General features: G+C 42.3%; 1 protein-coding gene across 5 annotated transcripts in view; it reads left to right on the forward strand.

The window, feature by feature from the left end:
- Positions 1 to 22,572, forward strand: part of ERBB4 (erb-b2 receptor tyrosine kinase 4) — a 1,342,090-nt gene that overhangs the window by 1,284,528 nt on the left and 34,990 nt on the right. The gene's annotated exons all lie outside the window — the stretch shown is intronic.

A 22,572-nucleotide genomic window follows, 5' to 3' on the forward strand; every position in this document is an offset into this window, starting at 1 on the left:
AAATGGTAAATGCTAGGCCAGCTTCAGTTAGTACTGTTGTGGTACAGCGGTTAAGGTACGTGCCCCCCACACAGTGAGACCTTGGTTCAATTCTCAGCTATGGTATGTAAACTGGCTTTTGAAATAATATAATTCTCTGGCAGATGAGACCCTCCTCCCCCCAGTAGGAGGGAGGAGGGAATAGGTAGGAGGGTGGGAGGAGGGAGCCTAAAATAGGGGGCTTATGTGAAATCTAGATTTTTGCCTGGGACTTTTGATGTGTATTTCACTCAATTATGTCTGCCTCCAGGTATTAGAGCCCTCGAAACATATTTTCTATCATTTTTCTAGCCGTCAGAATTTTTTCTATTTTTCATAGTTCGCCTCCCCATTGAAGTCTATTGCGGTTCGTGAACTTTTTTGCAAACCGAACCTTTCGCAGAGGTTGGTTCGCGAACCAAAAATCGGAGGTTCGCGACATCTCTAGTTCCAGGGAACCCTGGTTGAGAAAGCCTGTTCTAAGCTGTGGTAATATTGCTGTGCGCAGGCTGCACTCGGCAATATTACCGTTATTACCTGCAGCAGTGTAGCGCATAGCGCTATCACTGCCCTCATTCATAATAATCATGTATTCTCCCTAAACAGATTTAAGTGTTATCCCAAATGGATGTGATTCCTACTTTCGACATTGGTCAATGTAATTATTAAGGTAGCTGCCAATAATAGAAAGCGAAGTTCAAAAATAAGTAAGGATAAGGAATGAGTATTCAAACAAAGATGGTAAGATGGATGTCCCTTGAATCCAGTGTCTCAATGTTTTTCATATTGTAATGTTTCAGATGGCTTTAAAGAGGAACTTTACTAAAAGATAGTAGTATGGGAAAAAACAATAAAAGAATACATTGCACATTGAGAAAATAGAAGAAGGATAAAGAAATAACTGATAATTTGTTTATGTTGTTAATCCACTGTGAGCATTATCTTTACTACTGGAAGACATTAAAATATACAGCACCAACTGCCATAATCTATAAACAAGGAGCAGTTAAACAAGTTGTGGCCAAAAATGGGTGCAATTCTTATTTATCAATACATGTGCGCACAATTGTTATTTATGGAATTGAGAAAGCCATTATGCTATTTAGCAGGTGGCTGCAATTTAGATTGAAATGTATTCCATTATTGTTAGAGGGGATCAGGGGGTGTTAAGGTTAGACACCACTGGGTTGTCTTTGGATTAGGCACCATCCAGGTTGTCTTAGTGTTAGGCACCACGGGGGGGGGGGGGGGGGACTTGGGGTTAGGCACCACCAGGGTGGTTTTTAGGTTAGACACCACCAGGATGGTTTTATGGTTAGGAACAACCGAAAGGGGGGGGGGAGGTTGGGTTAGGCACCACCAGGGGGGTCTTAGGGTTAGGCACTACCAGGAGGGGTCTTGGGGTTAGGCACCACCAGGGGAGGGTTCTGTGTGAGAGTAGGGAGATGTTAGGTTATAGTTAGGTTTAACATTATCAGTAAATTTACCGATAATGTAAAACCGCAAATTAAATGGTTATTTACCATTTTTGTTATCGTTTTTGTTATTTAACTTTGCGCTTAAATTGTTATTTACCGATATTGCTAGTAATATCGCTATTTGATGTTGCACCTAAATTAGCTCACAACTTTTCAAATGCATGCTATAAACACAACAGCTAAGAAAAAAAAGGGAGATACTACTTGCTTGGCAGTTGGAAACAGACATTATTTCCCACATTTCAACTAGGTTCACAGACAGGAATCTGTCAGGGCCATGGTCCTGACACTCTGACATTATACTGTGGAATGGGTTTCACCACAATGGGCTTGATTAACAAAGCGGTGCTAACCTACTTAGCACGCCTAAAGTCTTTAGACGTGCTAACCAGGGTGCTAAGTAGGTTAGCACCGAATTATCTGATTCAGAAATTCGGTGCTAACCTACTTAGCACCCTGGTTAGCACGTCTAAAGACTTTAGGCGTGCTAAGTAGGTTAGCACCGTTTTGTGAACCAAGCCCATTATCTGCCACACAGACATCCCTGATAATCTTTTACTAAAAAAAAAAAAAAAAAAAAAAAAAAAAGTAGCAATTCAGCATGGGAAAGGAATTAGGGCTACTGACTGGCAGAGCCGGTTCTAGACAGGCACATATGAGGGGGCATCATGGCCGGGGAAATTTGTGTGACACAAAAATGGGCGTGGGCATGATGTCATGGGGTGGGGCTAATTGTAATGTAGTTATACCAGCTAAAGTAGTTACATAAAAAAAATGAAGTAAATGCACATAATGACAGACAGCGTTTCCCCAGTAAATGCGCGTAATGACAGACAGCGTTCGCCCAGTAAATGCACAATGACAGACAGTGTTTCCCCAGTAAATGCACGTATAGTTGTCCCCAGTATATGTAGCCAGGTGTATATGTCCCCAGTATATGTAGCCAGGTGTATAGTTGTCCCCAGTATATGTAGCCAGGTGTATATGTCCCCAGTATATGTAGCCAGGGGTATAGATGTCCCCATTCTATGTAGCCAGGTCTATAGGTGTCCCCAGTATAGCCAGGTGTATAGGTGTCCCCAGTGTATGTGGTCAGGACTTACTGTGTCCCAACTCCCAGTATAGCCAGGTGTATAGATGTCCCCAGGTGGGGTGGCAGCGGAGAGAAGAGGGAGCAATGGGCACTGTGGTGGGGAAGGGGGGGATGTCTCCCCCCTTCCCTCACCTTGTGGCTCCTCCTCTCTTGCTCCCCCCTCCAGATATGAGCGGTGGGCGGCTGGCCGCGGTGGTAGAACACCTCCTGTCTTCCCAGCGTGGGACAGAGATCTGTGCGCCACTACTCTGGTCTAGTCTAGACCAGAGTAGCGGCGCACAGATCTCTCGCTCTCCCACACTGGGAAGAGAGGAACTGTCCTGCCGCTGCTGCCAGCCGCTGATATCTGGGGGGGGGGGGAGCTAGAGAGGGGGGGGAGCCCCAAGGTGAGGGAAGGGGAGGGAGACGTCCCCCCTTCCCCACCGCTGTGCCCATCGCTCCCTCTTCTCTCTTTGCTGCCCCCCCAACTGTTTGAGGAGGCAGAGTAATTATTTAAGGGAGCGATGCCCCCTCTTGCCCCACGCTAGAGCCGGCCCTGCTGACTGGTATGAATTTCTATCCTGGGTTAAAGCTATTCTTTAAGTGCTATCAACTGTAGCACTCAGAATTCTAATACAAAAGAGGGGTTTTGGACCATGGCTAGCATATGTTTTTGCACCCTATTTTGACCTTTTTTTACACTATTCATTTACAAGTGCCTTTATAGTTTAAGTTTCCACAGTTTCAAATTCTTCCTTTCTAGTTTATTCACAAGCCTGTGCAGTTAAATCACAATGAGAAATCAATAGAAAAGGAGCTCAAGAAAGAGCGATGCTTAGTCATGTTCTGATGATGAAACAAACCTAACTTCAGTTTTCCGACCAAGAAAAAAAAAAGTTTGCTGACATCAATGGTCTGTGTACATTTTGAAAAGCAAACTTAATAAAAGCTCTCGCCATCTCTACTGTAACCCTGACATGTTACTTGGCATGTGTATAATCTCAGCACAGCTGGGCAGGAGAAAGCCCCTGGCTTCCTGCATGGTCAGGGTCGCTCCATACTCTGCTTTACTCATCAACGCCATTCAAAGCTCAAAAGAGGCCAGACAAGGAGCCAAATTACAGATGGCAGCTCAGTGAAGCATTTTGCAGGAAAGGGATAGAAATTATCATCAGCTTCCTATTCAGCAACAGAGAAATGAAAGAATTTCTAGTTTTCAGTGTGCTACATTGATGGTGCGAACTAGAAGGGACCCCTTTTTCACCCTCATTGGTCCTCTTTGGGAGGAACAGAATGAGTCTTGATTGCAGCTTTGTGCGGCAGGATGAGGAGCCTATGTGACAAAACGCACAGTCAGCCTCTCATCCGTCCCTTTACTTCTCTTTCTCACTGTTTATTCGCTTTCTTTCTCTATTGGTGATACTTTTCCAATGTGTTTGTGAGGTCAGATTTTATGACAGGAGATTGCACAGCTGCCAAATTGGATGTGTTTCAGACTGTAACGGATCTTTTCCTCGTACATTGAGCTGAAACGTTACTCATACACAGGCGCTTGAAAAAAAAGTAATCATCACTTTTAGGGCTTGGGGTAGGGAAGTTACATCATGAGCATCCTACTTACATTCACTTTTCGCAGTAGAAATGGCAGATTGCCATGTTGTGTGAAGTCAGGCTATTAGAATATCTAAGTTCCAATGGTTTAATGGACATAATTTAAGCAGTTCAGGACCACAGGCTTACACCCCCCTAGTGACCACGCAATTGTTTACAATTCAGGCCACTGCAGCTTTAACTGCTCACTGCAGGGCCATACTACTTAGCGCACAAAAGGACCTGGCCCCATTTTGTTGCTACCAACAGAGCTTTCTTTCTGTTGGTGGCATCTGATTGGTGCTGTGACTATATATATATATATATATATATATATATATATACATTTTGTCCTTTTTTCTATATTTTTATATCCCCCCCCCCCATCAGCCTATGAGAGGGATCACTTTTATGTGCCTCCCCTGGGGACAGCTCAGTGACAGAGCTGTCACACCATACAGCGCTGCAGTAGATTGCAGTGCTGTACAAGTGTTTACGGCTGTCTTTTTGTTTGTTTTTTCAACCTGCTAGCCGCGATCGCTAATCTCCGCCAACTGCTCTTAACGCCTTTCAGCGCAAGGCGGTCCTGGGGCTGCCGCCTTCACGATGCCTATCGGCGTTAGGTGGTCGGGAAGGGGTTAAGAATATGCCATATGTGAGATTTACCCTTACATTTTATTCACATGGGAAATAGGCAATTCATTCTCAGCAGGGATAAAGACCGCAATAAAAATAAGGAAAACAATAGGAAAAAAACGGAAAAAACCCTCACAGATATGCCAGTATTAATTAGTGGTATTTAGAAAATAGTGTTTGTCGCAGTTTGAGTTTCCATTAAAGCTTAAGATCTTCTAAGTGATAATGCACAATTACTGTCGCCCAAAGGGATTGAGACACAAAGCATATGGCGGTGGTTGTGAGGGGAGGTTGTAAAGAGGAGGAGTACAATACTCTCAGTCTATGATTAGCCAAGATGATCTGGTACTCCAGACCTCTTGGTGATGGTCAGACATACATGTGCCAAGTTACTAGATGCGTTTAGAATACTGAGATAGCTCATGGTGAGACCAAAAAGCCCTCTTACTGAAAATCAAAGCTGAATATAATTTTGCCTTGCAATAATACAGTTTTAAGTGAGCAACGGTGGTTTCCCTTGATGCAACAAATATGCAAATCATCTTTTTATGTGCCTAAAGCCAGGCACACATCCAGAACCACTAGTGTAAAGTAAGCCTATAGCGTATGCATTTTACAGAGCCACACCAGTCCAACATGCATACAGACTATTTCAGACTTTCTGATTACTATCAGTGCATGGCATGCATTGATATGGCACTATGGGATAGTGCTTGAACCAGCATTGCAGAATAGCAAGATATTTCATGGTGGCCCAGAACCACAAGGAATGCATAAGAGGCTAAAAGAGACTGAAAAGTCCTCTTACTAAAAAGCAATACTGAATATAGTTTTACTTTGCGGTGATTCTACTTTAAGTTATCAACGTTTGTTTCCCGTAATGCACCACTCCCGAAAATGTAAATCATCTCTTAATGTCCATGAAAGTCAGGTTCACATCCAGAACCACTTGTATACTCGTGTGCACCCTAAGTGCTGAAGTAAACTGGTATGTCAGACCCATCACCACACAAAGAGAGTCAAAAAGTTTCAAATATTTGCAAGTTGCTCCATAGACAGGTACAAACATCAATTTTTGATTATATATTTTAGATTTTGCTATTTACATGGAGAAAAAAATCATATACTATAATCATTCACAGGGTCAATAAACATACTATTTTTTTAAGAACACACTGAGCTAATTTTTTCACTAAAGCCCAGTGGCCCCATAGCTGCATACGTATGTGTACGCTGCCGGTGAGATGGGAGCAGTGTGAGCCGAATGAGGGCTCGCCGTGCTGCTCAAATCCCCGGTGGCATTAAACACTAATCCCCCTCCGAGTTTTAGCAACTTGGAGGGAGGAGTGATTTGGGGTCAAGCGATTGGCAGAACCCCAACTTACCCTTACGCACCCCACTTAGTATGGTATTACTGATATGGCGGCGCCTGGTTTTGGCATGGAGGGAGGAGTAATTCCGAGTCTGGTGATTGCCAAAACCCCAAATTACCCTTACACGCACCGCTCAGTATGGTGTTACTGCTAAGTCGGTGCCTGGTTTCGAAGCATGGTGCCATGCGCCATTTGCCAAAACCACCTGCTTTGCCAGTCTGTTCAGTCTATTTCGGACTTTCTTTTCCTAATCAGTGCATGGCATAGATTGATATGGTTCTATACAAATGCAAAATTATAAGCACCATCTAATGTTTGGATGAGGAGTATGAGTGGGTTGTGCTCAGATCTGGTGTATGTAATGATACATCTGAACAGACAAAAGTCACTAGACTGAATCCCAAAGGTTAACTGAAAAGAATTACAAATTCTTTGTAATTCATACAGTTGATGCTTATCAGACATTTAGTTTGCTATTCTTCAGGAATTCCTTCTATATGGTTGTAGTTATGTGGTTTGTGCGTAAATGCATAACATGTATAAGTCTGTTTAATGATAAGATGTGCCCAAATATGTTTTTAGTTTGAAAATGTATGCAGGAAATTATCTTTGCAAATTTACCCGAGTGCCCAATGGTTCTCCCAGGACGGCCTTTCTTTGCGTATATTTCATATGGATTAATACAGAAAGGGCTTTTGGCAGCAATGTTGCTGCATCCTTTTGCCTATTCTGCCTCTGTTCTGGGTTGGCACATCAGCACAAATGATAAAAGAGAATTTAATGTTTACAGTAATTATGTTCCTGTCTGTCTTTTCTGAGGCTAGTAGAATTCCTATTGACGTCAGTCTTTTAAAAAATAATAATACACCTCTATTTAATACCCACAAATGATTAAACCAATCCAAAACTGATATTTCCGTTTTGGAGAAATGTTTGGGTTAGCTTTTTTGCTAACGTCCTGAGATCAACCTTCACCAGGAATAGTGTCTGCATCAAGCCTATGATGTCTGCTGATATTGTATCGCTTCGCTCTCCAGAGTTGGAAACATAAACAACTGGTTGAGCTGAGCATTCACGTTTAAGAAGCTGTTTGAAAACAGATCGCCCTAACGGTTTTCATACAGTTTAAAGATGCACACATGAAATTGCCACTAATTAGCTGAAATTTCTTCTGATAATTGTTTTGCAGGGCTTTCCTAAAAACCATAGACCATCACTTAACTTTCATACTTAGTTTATCACAAACCTCATCACCTCCCTGTGTCTACACCTTACTATATCAAACAGTGACCAAACTCCCGTTTTTATTGGTACTCCAAGATGATCTTGATCATTAACCACTTGCCGACCGCCCACTACCTATGGGTGTTGGCAAGGTGGCTCCCCCAGGACCACGTAACGCCGATTGGCGGTGGCACCTAGGGGACTGATTAGCTGGGGATCGCGCGCAGGGATTCGTGCGCATCCGCCAGCATTAGGCTCCGCTCACCCGTGACGTCAACCCACCGGCCAATTAGCAGCGCCGGCGGATTGTTAACCCTCCGATCTCCCCGTACAAAAGTGTATAATACACTTTGTTATGTATACAAAGTGTATTATACAGGGTGCCTCCTCCCCTGGTGGTCCCAGTGATCGAGCGACCACCAGGGGAGGAGGCAGCCCTTGTTGTAGTCACACACACACACACTGATCCTGCCCCACCTGCCCCCTGATCGCCCACAGCACCCCTCAGACCCCCCCTTGATCACCCCCTCAGACCACTGTTTGCACCCAATCACCCCCTTAATCACCCATCAATCACCCCCTGTCACTATCTGTCAACGCTATATTTTAGATTAGGTCCTAAACTGCCCCCTGGGGGCTCCTGATCACCCCACACCCTCAGATCCTCCTCCCCCCCCCCTGTGTACTGTATACATCTATTCTCCCCTGTAATCACCCACTGATCACCTGTCAATCATCAATCACCCATCAATCACCTTCTGTCACCACCTGTCACTGCCACCCATCAGATCAGACCCTAACCTGCCCCTTGAGGGCACCTGATCACCCGCCCACACCCTCAGATCGCCCGCAGACTTGCCCTCAGATCACCTCCCAAGTGCATTGTTTACATCTGTTCTCCTCTCTAATCACCCACTGATCACCCATCAATCACCCCCTGTCACCACCTGTCACTGCTACCCATCAGATCAGACCCTAATCTGCCCCTTGCAGGCACCCAATCACCCGCCCACACCCTCAGATCACCCTCAGACCACCTCTGCTCAACTCGCCAGTGCATTACTTGCATTTGTTCTCCCCTGTAATCACCTACTGATCACCTGTCAATCACTCCGTCACCCCCTGTCACCCACTGTCACTGCTACCCATCAGATCAGACCCTAATTTGCCCCTTGTGGGCACCCAAACACCCGTCCACACCCTCAGAGACCCCTCAGACCCCCCCCCTGATCACCCCCCAGTGCATTAATTGCATCTATCCTCCCCTCAAATCACCCCCTGAGGCACCCATCAATCACCTCCTGTCACCACCTGTTACCCCCTAGTACTCCTACCCATCAGATCAGGCCCTAATCTACCCCCTGCGAGTTTCTGATCACCTGCCCACACCCTCAGATCCCCCTCAGAACCTCCCCAATCACCCCCCTGTCACTATCCTAGTGATCTAAAAACAGTGATCAGTGAAAACTGTCACTTTTTTAGTATCACTAGCGTGGATCTCTATGACTTAATTGTGGCTGAGACCAACCGTTATGTCACACAATACGCAACTGCCAATCTGAGAAGCTACCATGCCCAGCCTTTTAGGTGGAAACCACTCCAATTTTCTGAACGTAACATTTTTTGGAGCCTTCTCCTTAACATGGGTCTAGTCAAAGATAATGTATTGCGATCTTATTGGTCTACGCACCCAATACATCACATGCCCATGTTCTCTGCTGCCATGTCCAAGTCATGATTTGAGAACATCCTGCGCTTCCTGCACTTCAGTGCCAATACAACCTGTCATCTAAGAGGCCACGCTGCTCTTGACCGGTTCCACAAAATTCTGGCCCTCATAGACTACCTGTCATCAAAATTTGCAGATGCTTATACCCCTGAACAGTCATTTTGAGGCATTTGGTTTCTAGACTACTCATCACGGTGTTGGGCCCCTAAAATGCCAGGGCAGTATAGGAACACCACCAAGTGACCCCATTTTAGAAAGAAGACACCTCAAGGTATTCCGTTAGGTGTATGATGAGTTTATAGAAGATTTTATTTTTTGTCACAAGTTAGTGGAAAATGAAACTTTGTGAAAGAAAGCAATAAAAATCAATTTCCGCTAACTTGTGACAAAATCATCTATGAACTCACTATACTCCTAACGGAATACCTTGGGGTGTCGTCTTTCTAAAATGGGGTCACTTGTGAGGTTCCTATATTGCCCTGGCATTTTAGGGGCCCTAAACCGTGAGGAGTAGTCTGGAAATCAAATGCCTCAAAATGACCTGTGAAATCCTAAAGGTACTCATAGGACGTTGGGCCCCTTAGCACACCTAGGCTGCAAAAAGTGTCACTTGTGGTATCGCCGTACTCAGGAGAAGTAGTATAATGTGTTTGGGGTGTATTTTTACACATACCCATGCTGGGTGGGAGAAATATCTCTGTAAATGGACAATTGTGTGTGAAAAAAATCAAAAAAATCTAATTTACAGAGATATTTCTCCCACCCAGCATGGGTATTTGTAAAAATACACCCCAAAACACATTATACTATTTCTCTAGAGTACGGCGATACCATGTGTGACCCCTTTTTGCAGCCTAGGTGCGCTAAGGGGCCCAAAGTCCTATTAGCACCTTTAGGCTTTACAGGGGTGCTTACAATTTAGCACCCTTCAACATGCCAGGACAGTAAACACACCCCACAAATGACCCAGTTTTAGAAAGTAGACACCCTAAAGTAGTCAGAGAGGGGCATGGTGAGTCTGTGGCAGATTTCATTTTTTTTTGTCACAAGTTAGCAGAAATGGAAACTTTTTTTTTGTCACAAAGTGTCATTTTCCGCTAACTTGTAACAAAAAATAAAATCTTCTATGAACTCACCATGCCTCTTAGTGAATACTTTGGGATGTCTTCTTTCCAAAATGGGGTCATTTGGGGGGTATTTTTACTATCCTTGAATTTTAGCACCTCATGAACATGACAGGTGCTCAGAAAAGTCAGAGATGCTTCAAAATGGGAAAATTCACTTTTGACACCATAGTTTGTAAACGCTATAACTTTTACCCAAACCAATAAATATACACTGAATGTTTTTGTTTTTTTATATCAAAGACATGTAGCACAATAAATTTGGACAAAAATGTATATAGAAATTTTACTTTATTTGAAAAATGTCAGCACAGAAAGTTAAAAAAATCTTTTTTTTGACAAAATTCATGTCTTTTTTGATGAATATAATAAAAACTAAAATACGCAGCAGCAATCAAATAGCACCAAAAGAAAGCTGTATTAGTGACAAGAAAAGGAGGTAAAATTCATTTAGATAGTAGGTTGTATGACCGAGCAATAAACCGTGAAAGCTGCAGTGGTCTGAATGGAAAAAAAGGCTCAGGTCCTTAAGGGGTGAAAAGACTGCAGTCCTCAAGTGGTTAAGTGGTTAAATGTAACCCTTACTCACTCCTGCCCAGTCCATCTTTTAATTTACCATTAAAGGGAACCTGAATTGAGAGGTATATGGAGGCTGACTTATTTAATTGTAAACAATGTAAGTTATGTGGCTGTCCTGCTCATACTTTGCTTTTAAAGGGAACCATAACTGTGGGCGAAAAAAAATGCACTTACCTGAGGCTTTCCCAAGCCTCCTGCAGCCGTCCTGTGCCCGCGCCGGTCCTTCGGTGCCCTCCGGTCTCACTCCGCGACTAAGTTTAATTTTCGGCCGACTGCCAGTCGTCCTCCGGCCAAGCGTCCTCTTCTTCCACATTCCCCGTCGTAAAGAGCCGTAAAGCACGTCCGCATGACGCGTCTTGCGCCAAGCGGACGCGCTTTACGGCTCTTTACGACGGTGAATGCGGAAGAAGAAGGCGCTTGGCCGGAGGACGACTGGTAGTCGGCCGAAAACGAAACTTAGCCGCGGAGGGAGACCGGAGGGCACCGAAGGACCGGCGCGGGCACAGGACGGCTGCAGGAGGCTTGGGAAAGCCTCAGGTAAGTGAATTTTTTTTTCCGCCCACAGTTAAGGTTCCCTTTAAGCATTAGCTGAATGCTTTTTTCAGGTGTGTTAGTGTTCAGACACTAATGGTGGAAGAATGATTATCAGGACACTAGGCCATTGATATTGTTTAAACAGTTTCCTTTAACTATTTTAAACACAGTCTCAGCTGAAAATCTCTCTCTAGTAAGCTGAGAACTTCCAGAGGTACTTCTTCTGCCTGTGAAGTTTGACTTCCCCGAGTCCGAAAAAAAAGAGAATCTCACTCTAACTCAAAATCTAATCTAACACACCACAACACTCTGATAGTTGGCTTCTCTTTCCACAAGTCCTAACTTTCCATGACATTTCTAACCTAACTGTGGAGAAGAGTTATCGGGTGCCCAAATGAAGCATTGCCCAGTTTATCAGGCAGCTTTATTTACAAAGATTTTTCCATCACATAATTCACATATATCTGGCTTTCCTACAATCCTGCTAACGTAGCAATAGACACATGTCGATGATACCAAAGTATATCTATGTAATGCGGAGAACCGCAGGTCATCAGATGTTTGTTTTCACCTGCTCTGCACTATGGGGAACACAGCTGTCATCCATTTCTGCAGGGAAGACTCAGTCTATGGACCTCTACTGTCTGTGAGCATGAGCGGATGATTTAATTAATTAAAGAAACACGGGCAATCCGCACAATGCCGATATGAAACGTCTGTTCATTTCTTCCAAAAACAATGTGTAACATCAGTGTGCGTTTTTCAGACCTGCAGTTTTTAGGGCTGGAAGGATATACTGTATGTTTGTGAGAATTCAACAGAATGCATGATGTGATGTATGCAGGATCATAACCACGAAAGTGTCACATTGTACGCTGATATTTTATTATTGTTCCTTAATGACATGTGCCTGCTAAATCTATTTATTGACAAGAGTGAGCTTTTAGTGCTCCCTATACTTTAGTTCTCGTGCCTTTTAGAGACATGTTTGAAGTGAACTGCAGAAAAATGTCCCTCCAGTGGTTTGGGCTGGTAAACAGATCTGAGTCCCATCCTCCCTGAACAAACAGCAGCTCCATTTCAAAGGCACACGCTGCTATTTGCAGCTGATCAGAGACAAGATCAAAACCAGATTGGAAAGAGCAGCCCAAGAGACAGACCCTCATTTGTTGTCAAAATGTCATGTCAGTGTGTCACTGAGATCAGATCCGAGTTCAATTGCCAGGCCACATAAGCCATTTGTGCTCACCTGTAATCAGCTTCTAGCTGCCATAGTTCCAGTCCTAATTAAGACATGCTCACCCTCATAGAAGTGTCAGGGATAGGGGATTGTTATAGCTTATTTGCTGATTAACATGTCCTGTCATAAGATAGGCTGAGGCTGACTATCAGGGGTGTAACTAGACTTTAAAGGGTTCCCCTAAAAAAATGATAGCATGGGGCCCCCTCGGTCCCTGTGTCCCATGCAGGTTATGTGATCAGGAGCCGGCGAATGGGAGCAGAGAGTGTTCTGCTGTGAAGCAGCGTCTAAAAGCAGGAAAAAAATTACACACACTCCTGCACACAGTTTTTGCGAGCGAATAGGGAGGGTTTTTTTTCTAAGTGGCTGCACTTGTGGTTGGGGAGAGGTAGGTGGAGGTCCCCCAAAGCTTCTGGGCCTCCCTGCGATGGCAGGGGTCGCAGGGGTGATCGTTACGCCCATGCTGACTATACTTTCTGCCTCGTCACATCCCCAGGCTAACTCTTCTGTATCTCCCCGTGACAAACACCTGCCAATCTCGTCTTGTCAGAGTTGCCATTCAGGTCTCATCCACTAGAGGCTTCTGAAGAATACACCATGAGGAGAGTAAACATTTAAAGGGGCACTATGGCGAAAAATTGCAAAATTTAAAATATGTACAAACATAGACAAATAAAAAGTATATTTTTTTCCAGAGTAAAATGAGCCATACATTACTTTTCTCCTATGTTGCTGTCACTTACAGTAGGTAGTAGAAATCTGACAGAAGCGACAGGTTTTGGACTAGTCTTTATAGGGGATTCTCAGCAAGGCTTTTATTCTTTATGAAGATTTTCCCTAAAAAGGATTTAAACAATGATGGTGGCCAGCGTGAGTGCATCACACTCTCCAAACAATGTCAGTGGATTTTTTTTTTCAATTTCATAAGATAAAATGCCTGGATCAAAATAAAGGCACAGCATAGCCCTCTAATATGTGAATTTTTATAACCATGCCACCTTATAAATGGGGCAGTACTGTTACAATAAAGGATGCAGAGGTTGCGATCACATCAGGGCTCAAACGGGCAGAACAGTTGAAAAGGACGTGAATAGCTTCCTGTTGAAAAGGGCAGCTGATAAAATAGCACCCACTATTTTATTATAGGGTGTCTTGTTTAACAGGACACTGGGGAGAACATCGGGCAGCATGATAGGGTTATGCACCCTGGGAGGATGAGGGGGTTGAGGTTAGGCACCACCAGATGGGGCTCTTAGGGCTAGGCACCACTAGGGGCATCTTAGAGTTGGGCACTATTGGGGGGGGGGCATTAGGGTTAGATATCAGTAGAGAGAGGAGGGTTATCAGGAGAGTAGAGTTAGGTGATAGTAAAATATTGGTAAATATTTTGAATACAGTATTTTATTATATGAGAGTAATAGAATATCAGTCATTTTACTGATATTTTACTATCGGCTGTTTCCTGCACCCTTTGCAATGGGTGCCTTTATACAAAATGTACGCCACAAGCGGTCCTCTGCAGTCACTGCATCAGCTGGAGCTGTAGTGGTAATGATTACTTGTGTATGTGCTTTGAGTATTAGTAATCACTAATAAACCGTTCCTTCTCTAACAGTTTACACCTCTCTCACACAGTGGTGGTCCTTGAAGGGGATGGGGAAAGGGTTGAGTGTCAATGGGACCCAAGGCTCTTCAGTTATCTCACTGAAAAGGAGGCCTTTACCAACCTGAATGTCAAGTTGATCACAGTTGTTGCAGGATCAATGCTCTCTGTTCATCAGCTGCCATCTTCTCCTTATTTTTCAGTTATATTGCATCCCCATTTCAAGCATTTCTTTATGTTGTGCGTAAATATTATTATACATTACAACAGGCAGGATCAGGATGTGGCGGGGCAGGCCCTAAAACTTTGTGTTGCAGGCTCTCACTGTGGGGGTGATCATTTGTGCTGCATTTTGTCAGGCTGAAGAGTTAGAAGGTTATTTGGTTAGAGTAACTCGATTTTGCTCATAGCAGTAAATCAAGAAACCATGGCATGAAGAATGGTGATAGGAAAGGTCAGAGTTCTCTACAGAGGTCAAGATCCAGTTGTTGGTTACAACCAAGTGACCGTTCTAATTGTGTTACGTGTTGTGGTTTATGGAGACCACAACTAGATCATGGACTGAAGCATTTATCAGTCGATTGGAGATTCCAGCATTGTAAAAAATATTTGTAACTAATCTAAATGTGTCCATTATCATTAATAATAGTAGGCATCTTTATACTCTGAGTCCACTGTTACACAATGATCACTCATGATGACCTGTTCAACAAAGGTGTGACAATACTATGATAAAGGTTCCTCTGTTTTTAGAGATGTATAGCATCACGCAATAACAAATCTTATTTTCTTTCTGTTACGCTCTGCCTCCAGTTATGTTTCATCCAAGGTAACTCACTGCTGCAATAACCCTGGCAGGGAGTTTATAGAATCACATCCCAACAGTACAAGTCTCATGTTCTGACAAGGGAAGTGAGAAAAGCATTATTAAGTTCACAAGGACATGCAGTACTTTTCATTGCCCCTTCACATATTGCAATATACTACAAGGAATGTGCTGTAATCCATCCTGTATGACCATGAAAATAAAAAGCTGTATGACATATGTTGTGCTTGTTGCATTGGCGAGCTTTTTCCCATGGTTTTTAAGCAGGAAAAATGATGGACAGTACAGCCAACTTGTCAAGTGCCAAATCCTCCCAGCAACTAAACATTAAAAGGTTACTCCCCTTCAGTAAATAAAAATAAACATAACGTATGTCATCACTGCTTGAATGTTGTGAAAAATTACTGTTTAATTTTAGTCTGATAAAACCTTCGGCTACTGAAAAAATAGAGTGAGCGTTGGCATAAAAGCGTACCTGCACTCAGAACCTCCTCTCTGCTCTAAAACATACATAACAGCATAATAACCTTTAAAGAAGAACATTTCATTGTTACAGCTGATGCTAATCCTGCAATAAATCTGCAGTTTGTCTGCTTCCTGCTTTCATGGAAGCAGACATATTATTAACAGCCTGTGTTTACCAATTAAAGGGGCACTACAGCGAAAAACTGTAAAGTTTAAAATATGTGCAAACATACAAATAAGAACAAGGAAGTACAGAGGCGCCAAAAGGATAAAAGTATGCTAAAAGATTTAAAACATTCGGGTGTCAGTGGTGGACCGATCACTCCAAAAATGAACACAAAGTTGTCACTTGAAATATAAACAGTTTAATCACATACTCCACGAACAAACCGCAACGCGTTTCACGGGCAAAATCCCGCTTCATCAGGCCTTAAACAATCGGAGTATCACACGGCTCTAGGTCCAAATGACGCTTGGCACCTCTCATTTGGACCTAGAGCCGTGTGATACTCCGATTGTTTAAGGCCTGATGAAGCGGGATTTTGCCCGTGAAACGCGTTGCGGTTTGTTCGTGGAGTATGTGATTAAACTGTTTATATTTCAAGTGACAACTTTGTGTCCATTTTTGGAGTGATCGGTCCACCACTGACACCCAAATGTTTTAAATCTTTTAGCATACTTTTATCCTTTTGGCACCTCTGTACTTCCTTGTCAAAGTTTATCCACCCTGGTGGAAGGGTTAAATACCCTCTTTTCCGTCTTCAGAGAGCGACATCTTATTCCTGAGTGGGGACAGGTCTAATCTCCCCACCTGCCTATACAGTGGTTGCCTGTATGGTAACCCGTGTTTGTGAGTATAATACTTACTTGTCATTATTCATCCTGGTTCCAATACATACTACACTATATCGGGCTCTCGTTTTTTTCTGTTTTATACAAATAAGAAGTACATTTTTTCCAGAGTAAAATGAGCCATACATTACTTTTCTCCTATGTTGCTGTCACTTACAGTAGGCAGTAGAAATCTGACAGAAGTGACAGGTTTTGGACTAGTCCATCTTTTCATAGGGAATTCTCAGCAAGGCTTTTATTCTTTGTAAAGATATTCCCTAAAAAGGATTTAAACAATGATGCTGGTCAGCTTCCCTGCTCCCTACACAGTTTTTTGGGCAGTTGGACAGAGCAACTGCCATTCACTAAGTGCTTTTGAAAAAATATATAATCCTGAAAATCCCCTAAAAAGAGATGGCCTAGTCCAAAACCTGTCACTTCTGTCAGATTTCTACTACCTACCTCTGGAAAAAAAAATGTACTTATTTGTGTATGTTTGTACATACTTTAAATTTTACAGTTTTTCGCTGTAGTGCCCCTTTAAGTCTCTGCCATGGCAAATTTTCGCCAAAGTCATTTTTGAATCGAAAATTGAATTTTCAATTTTTGAGAACATTTTTGCAAAAATACATTGTATTTTCACAATATGGCGAAGTTTCACAAAGATGTGAAAAATCATTAATATGAATGCAGAAATACAAAAAAATTGTTTAATTATTCATTACCAAATGATGTTTGATGGCATTTTCACTTTGAATCTAACAATGGCATTTTGAATCTAACATTATTTTCGGGAAAATGAATGAGAAAAGAATATCGGCTTTTTTCGCTGAACACTGCTTAATTTTGTCACTTACTTCTTTTTGATTTTATTGAACCTAAAAAAATGGTCCTTTTTCATGGGCGTTGCTGAAATCCATAGAGTCAAAAAAGAAAGCAGTTTCAATTTGATGACAAATTTCATCGACATCCACATGAAGTCCCCTGAGTTCAGGGTTGAGTTTCTTTTATGCCCACCTAGTGAAGTATTAACCACTTTACCCCCCCCCCCCCAGTGCTAAATTTCTCCGTCCCTCTGCGCACTGCTTCACCCCCAGGGACGGAGAAAGGCGCACTTGTTTGTTTACTGGCTGGGAGTGGGCGGGGACCTCGCACGCACACTCCAGCCAGCCAGCACAGCAGGTGACTAATTGGATGTTAGGAACAAGCGTTCCTAAATCCAATTAGACGCGCCGATTGCGGACACAATGGGAGACTGCTTCAAACAGAAGCAGTCTCCATTGATAACAATTAAATGTAAACAAATGTGCAGCGCGCGCACACACCCCCGCTCTGCAGTGCAATGATTGGTTATGGGGACCCCAGTCCCCAATAACCAATCATATCACTGAAAACAATCAATGGAAGCAGCGCTGCAAGGCACAAATAGCGCTGGTGCTTCAGGGGTAAAACCCCTCCGTTGTGAAGTGGTTAAGGTACTGCAGCATGTAATGAATGATATGGTGCACATAACTTACGGTATGTTCAATACAACTGCCACTCTGCTCATCAAATTATTTTTCAGATCACTTTAAGTTTCAAGCACTTTATTGTCATTGTGTGACACAACTAAATTACTTTTTATGACCACCCCAAGGTGCATATAGGAAACATAGTGATAGGAAAAAAGGTAGAAATAGAGGAATTATACAAGGGTCCAGGCCCACCTGCACTCCCCTCCAGGTATCGCATGTTGGCCTTGGGGCCCCGGCCAGTGAGAGAGGTCCGGGGCCCCTGGTCATCGTGCGAACCAATCGTGTATAATTATACAAGTATGCCAGGTATTACAGATATTTAAACAATTTGTACACAATTTGTACACAGTGTTATTTATTTCAGAAAGGATTCAGAGTTCATCAAGTTTATGGCAGATGGGAAAAAGCTGGTTTTCAGTCTAGTACAAGGTGAACAGACACGGCAAAAGAAAAAAAAAATAGATAACTTTTAAAACATGGACACAAAAGTAGATAAAAAAACGTATTAACGTTAAAAACATGGAAAAGCATTGCAAAGAACATTTTCTATGCTTTTTTTAAAATATGTCATTGATGCTGGAAATTATTGATTAACGGCACTTAGATCGGTGATTGGGAACTATGTTCCCGTTCACTGATCTGTGCACTAACGGATAGCGACCAGAATGGCGTGCGGGAGCCAATGGATACGTGCACAGCGGCAATCATGTCGGTAGACTAATGTCTTACATCCCTGGCGCTTCAGTAGAAGTCCTGCAGGTCATAGATATACCTACCGCCAGAGACGGATTAAGATGTAGTGGGGACGTAGACACCTAGAAGTGGAGTGAGGTCATAGAAGGTGGCAGATGGGCTCCTTGACACCCATAAGGCCCCAGGTACCTGGTGGATGATCCTGCTCTGCCTACCACAACGGTGCAACAAGTAGTTAAGGACCTAAGTGTAGAAAATAGGTTAGTGTCAGGCCCATGAAAGATGGCAATAGTAATATTTTCTATACCCCTGCCCTCCTCATGAAGTCATTAATCAACCAAATCATCACCAAATCAATCATTTCTGTAGGATGCCACATAATGGAGAAGTTACAAGTCGCAATGAAGAAAATTCTACAGGGTGGGCCATTTATATGGATACACCTTAATAAAATGGGAACGGTTGATGATATTAACTTCCTGTTTGTGGCACATTAGTATATGTGAGGGGGGGAACTTTTCAAGATGGGTGGTGACCATGGCAGCCATTTTGAAGTCGGCCATTTTGAATCCAACTTTTGTTTTTTCAATAGGAAGAGGGTCATGTGACACATCAAACTTACTGAGAACTTCACAAGAAAAGCAATGGTGTGCTTGGTTTTAATGTAACTTTATTATTTCATGAGTTATTTACAAGTTTCTGACCACTTATAAAATGTGTTCAATGTGCTGCCCATTGTGTTGGATTGTCAATGCAATCCTCTTCTCCCACTCGTCACACACTGATAGCAACACCACAGGAGAAATGCTAGCACAGGCTTCCATTATCCGTAGGTTCAGGTGCTGCGCATCTCATATGTTCACAGCATGGACAATTGCCTTCAGATGACCCCAAAGATAAGAGTCTAAGGGGGTCATGGCCAAATGGCCAACTTCAAAATGACAAAGACAGAGGCGCCAAAAGAATAAAACCAATACTTAAAAAGTTTAAAAATTGCTAAGGAGGCAGTGGTGGACTTACCTCCAGCAAGCAGACACAACAAGCTGTGTATTTAGAACAAATTAAATTTATTGGTACACTCCGGGGGGCAGTCGCAACGCGTTTCGCAGGCAAAAGCCCGCTTCCTCAGGCAATAGTGGCCGGAGTACACAACAGCATTAGGTCCGGGTAACACCTGGCGCCTCGTTATGGCCGCCATGGTCACCACCCATCTTGAAAGAGTTTCCCCCCCACATATACTAATGTGCCAAAAACAGGAAGTTAATATCACCAACCATTCCCATTTTATTAAGGTGTATCCATATAATTGGCCCACCCTATAGCTTTAATTTCAAAGCCTAGTTACCCAAAATGTTGTTTTCAGAAATTAAAATATTGGATTAAACAGTTGTGACTGCAAATGTTTTATAAATGAAAATCAAATCCCTAAAACAGCAGAATTCTCTGGGCCAGGCAGCCTGACAGCAAAGTATTAAAATACCCTAATAAAATGCTAGCAATTATATCAGGGTCAGGTGCTCTTCAGACCCATGTAAATCCAGGATTAGTGAAGAGAGGGTTGTATGGTTCTCCATTAGTTAGCAGTAGCAAGAGATATAGTATAACTCACCTGTGGAAGTTAATAAGAAAACAGATGTAGAGGCCAGAACAAGATAGGGGCAGAAATGTATTAGCTGTTTGTGCTGAACTGTCTTCTTGTAACTACCATGTTTTGTTTTTATGAATTCATCCATAGAGCATCTTTAATCACAGAAAATTCCTAATATACATTGCTACAATTCAGTTATTATTTATCAAAGGTTATAACTCCTAAGAAATTAATAAAATAGGTCCACTTAGTGAGGTATGAGGAACAGTTAAGAGTACACCTGAAGTGAAAATAGACTGATGAGAACAACTATTCTATAAACCCAATCCTAAACAGAGCTTTCCTAGAATTCCATTGTTTTGGTTTAAAGGGTAAAGGAATTTTTTTTAAGTTTTATTTGCCTCAGGTAAATGATAATGTTTTTCAGCTCCCATCCAGACAAATCTCAAACTATTTAAAGTGGTCTGAAAGCCAGCATTTCTACTTTGCTCTAAAAGATTCCTCACAGCTTGATAGCTACTATCCCAGAATTTTTTTTTAAGCAGAACATCATTGAAATGGTTAAACAAAGCACTTTGTCCTGCTATTCAGCTTCAAATCCGCATCCAAACTGGAGATAACAGTATCTTTGTTTGCATTCCAATGTTGATAGGTGTGTGTAAACACAGTGTAACAAGTGAAAAGGAGCTCTCTGCGAAGCTCTCTGTGCTTCAAGTGCACAAACAGCTCAGAACAGCTAATTAGAAAATGTTAATATATAATAAAGAGCTGTTTGAATACGATGCAATGGCAGGTTTCAGCGCAACATAAACTACACTTTGGAAACTTGTAATGTGTAAAAAGCCAATATTACTTATGCACAAAAGCAAATATGATAACTGTATGAGTAATAAAAATTAGGAAAACGCATTTTTATTGAATGTCATGTTAGAGTTTCAGACCACTTTAACTTTTTATCTGTTTCCAACTCTCAGAAATGTTTTTTTGGCCACACAGGAGTTTTATTACTTATAATTATTTATCAGTAACTAAGAGCTATGCTCCTCTAACTGCATTCTGACTGCAGAGAAATGGTCATTTAGAGCCATGGGTGCTTAACCCGTGCAGTGAGAAAAAATAAGAAACAAGGAACACAGGCTAATTCTGTGTAGGTTTGGGACTGTACATACACATGTTTATCTCATCATGCAACATGTCACTTTAGGTAATCAATTAGAATGCTCAGTTTTCTTTCCAATGAAAGTTGCTTGCTTTAGGATGGATAGGTGTACAGTGAATGACGTGGAGTACACTAATGATGTGGTACCTATACTATAAACCTTCTAGGATAGATGTATAGCCACTCTTGACATTGTGCTACCAGCGAAAGCCTCATTCATGATATAAGGGTATGGGGACCAGAAAGCTTACCACTTGATCACGGGAAAATATTGATTTTACTAACCACTTTCTCTCTCTCTCTCTGCATGAAAAGTCAGGACTACATTTTGACATAAAAGCATTAAAAGAAATGCAAAACACCCAGCTGAGATAGCAATAAATTAGATTTGATTGAAACTGTGCTTAGTATTCCTGGACTTTAATGTCAAGCTAGGGGAAATGTCTATTACTGTCATGTTTGTTGTTGAATGAGTTGATACAGGTTCCATAGGTTACTGCCTGCAAACCTTGTCAGCCCAGGCAATCACAAGATGACTGCAACCAGCCCATGGTCTCATTTTGATTAAGCTGTCAGAAGCAGCTGAATAATTCAGATAAAACCATGTGAGTGTATGGCTTGCCATTTTTGAGGTCCATGATGCAGATCGTTATTATGGAGCACTTTTTCATTAGACATTATGTTAACAGTTGTATTGCTATGTTTTTTTTTCTCTCGTACTTGAATATACAGGAGAGTCAAAACACTTTTGACCTTCCTGATAATGAGATGTTAAGCCTCACTGAATGTTTGAAGTTGGGATCTACTTAAGTAGCCAATTAAATCTTGTACACACGTGCACCTTTTCCACCCAACTATTATCCAAACTTGGTCTGTTGGACGACAATTGGGCATGTGTAGCTTGACAACGACTAGAGGAGTGATTGATAACAGGCGGTTTGTCCGATCCATCTGGCGGTCAAATCACATGACTGTTGGGCTGATGTAGTGCAGGGCCTTGTATGTACAAGTCGCTTGAATGACTTGTACTTGTTTTAAATGTGGCTATATCATGCAGTCCATTGTTCCGCTGGTGTGTGTGCAGTATGAAAAAGAGTTGGTCATTCAGTTGGTTTGTGCACGGAAAATACAAGTCGTTAATTTGCTTGGTTGTGCAGTCGGTTATGGCGCCGGTTTGGTCATGCACTTTTGTTGGACATCAAATACTCACATGATGCAGAGGAACTTATAACAACTATTATGTGAACAGATTAAGAACACTGAAAAACAATTAGCTTGGTAGTATAAATTTCCCAA

The sequence above is a fragment of the Hyperolius riggenbachi genome, chromosome 7 (assembly GCF_040937935.1).
Source record: "Hyperolius riggenbachi isolate aHypRig1 chromosome 7, aHypRig1.pri, whole genome shotgun sequence".
Lineage (NCBI taxonomy): Eukaryota > Metazoa > Chordata > Amphibia > Anura > Hyperoliidae > Hyperolius > Hyperolius riggenbachi.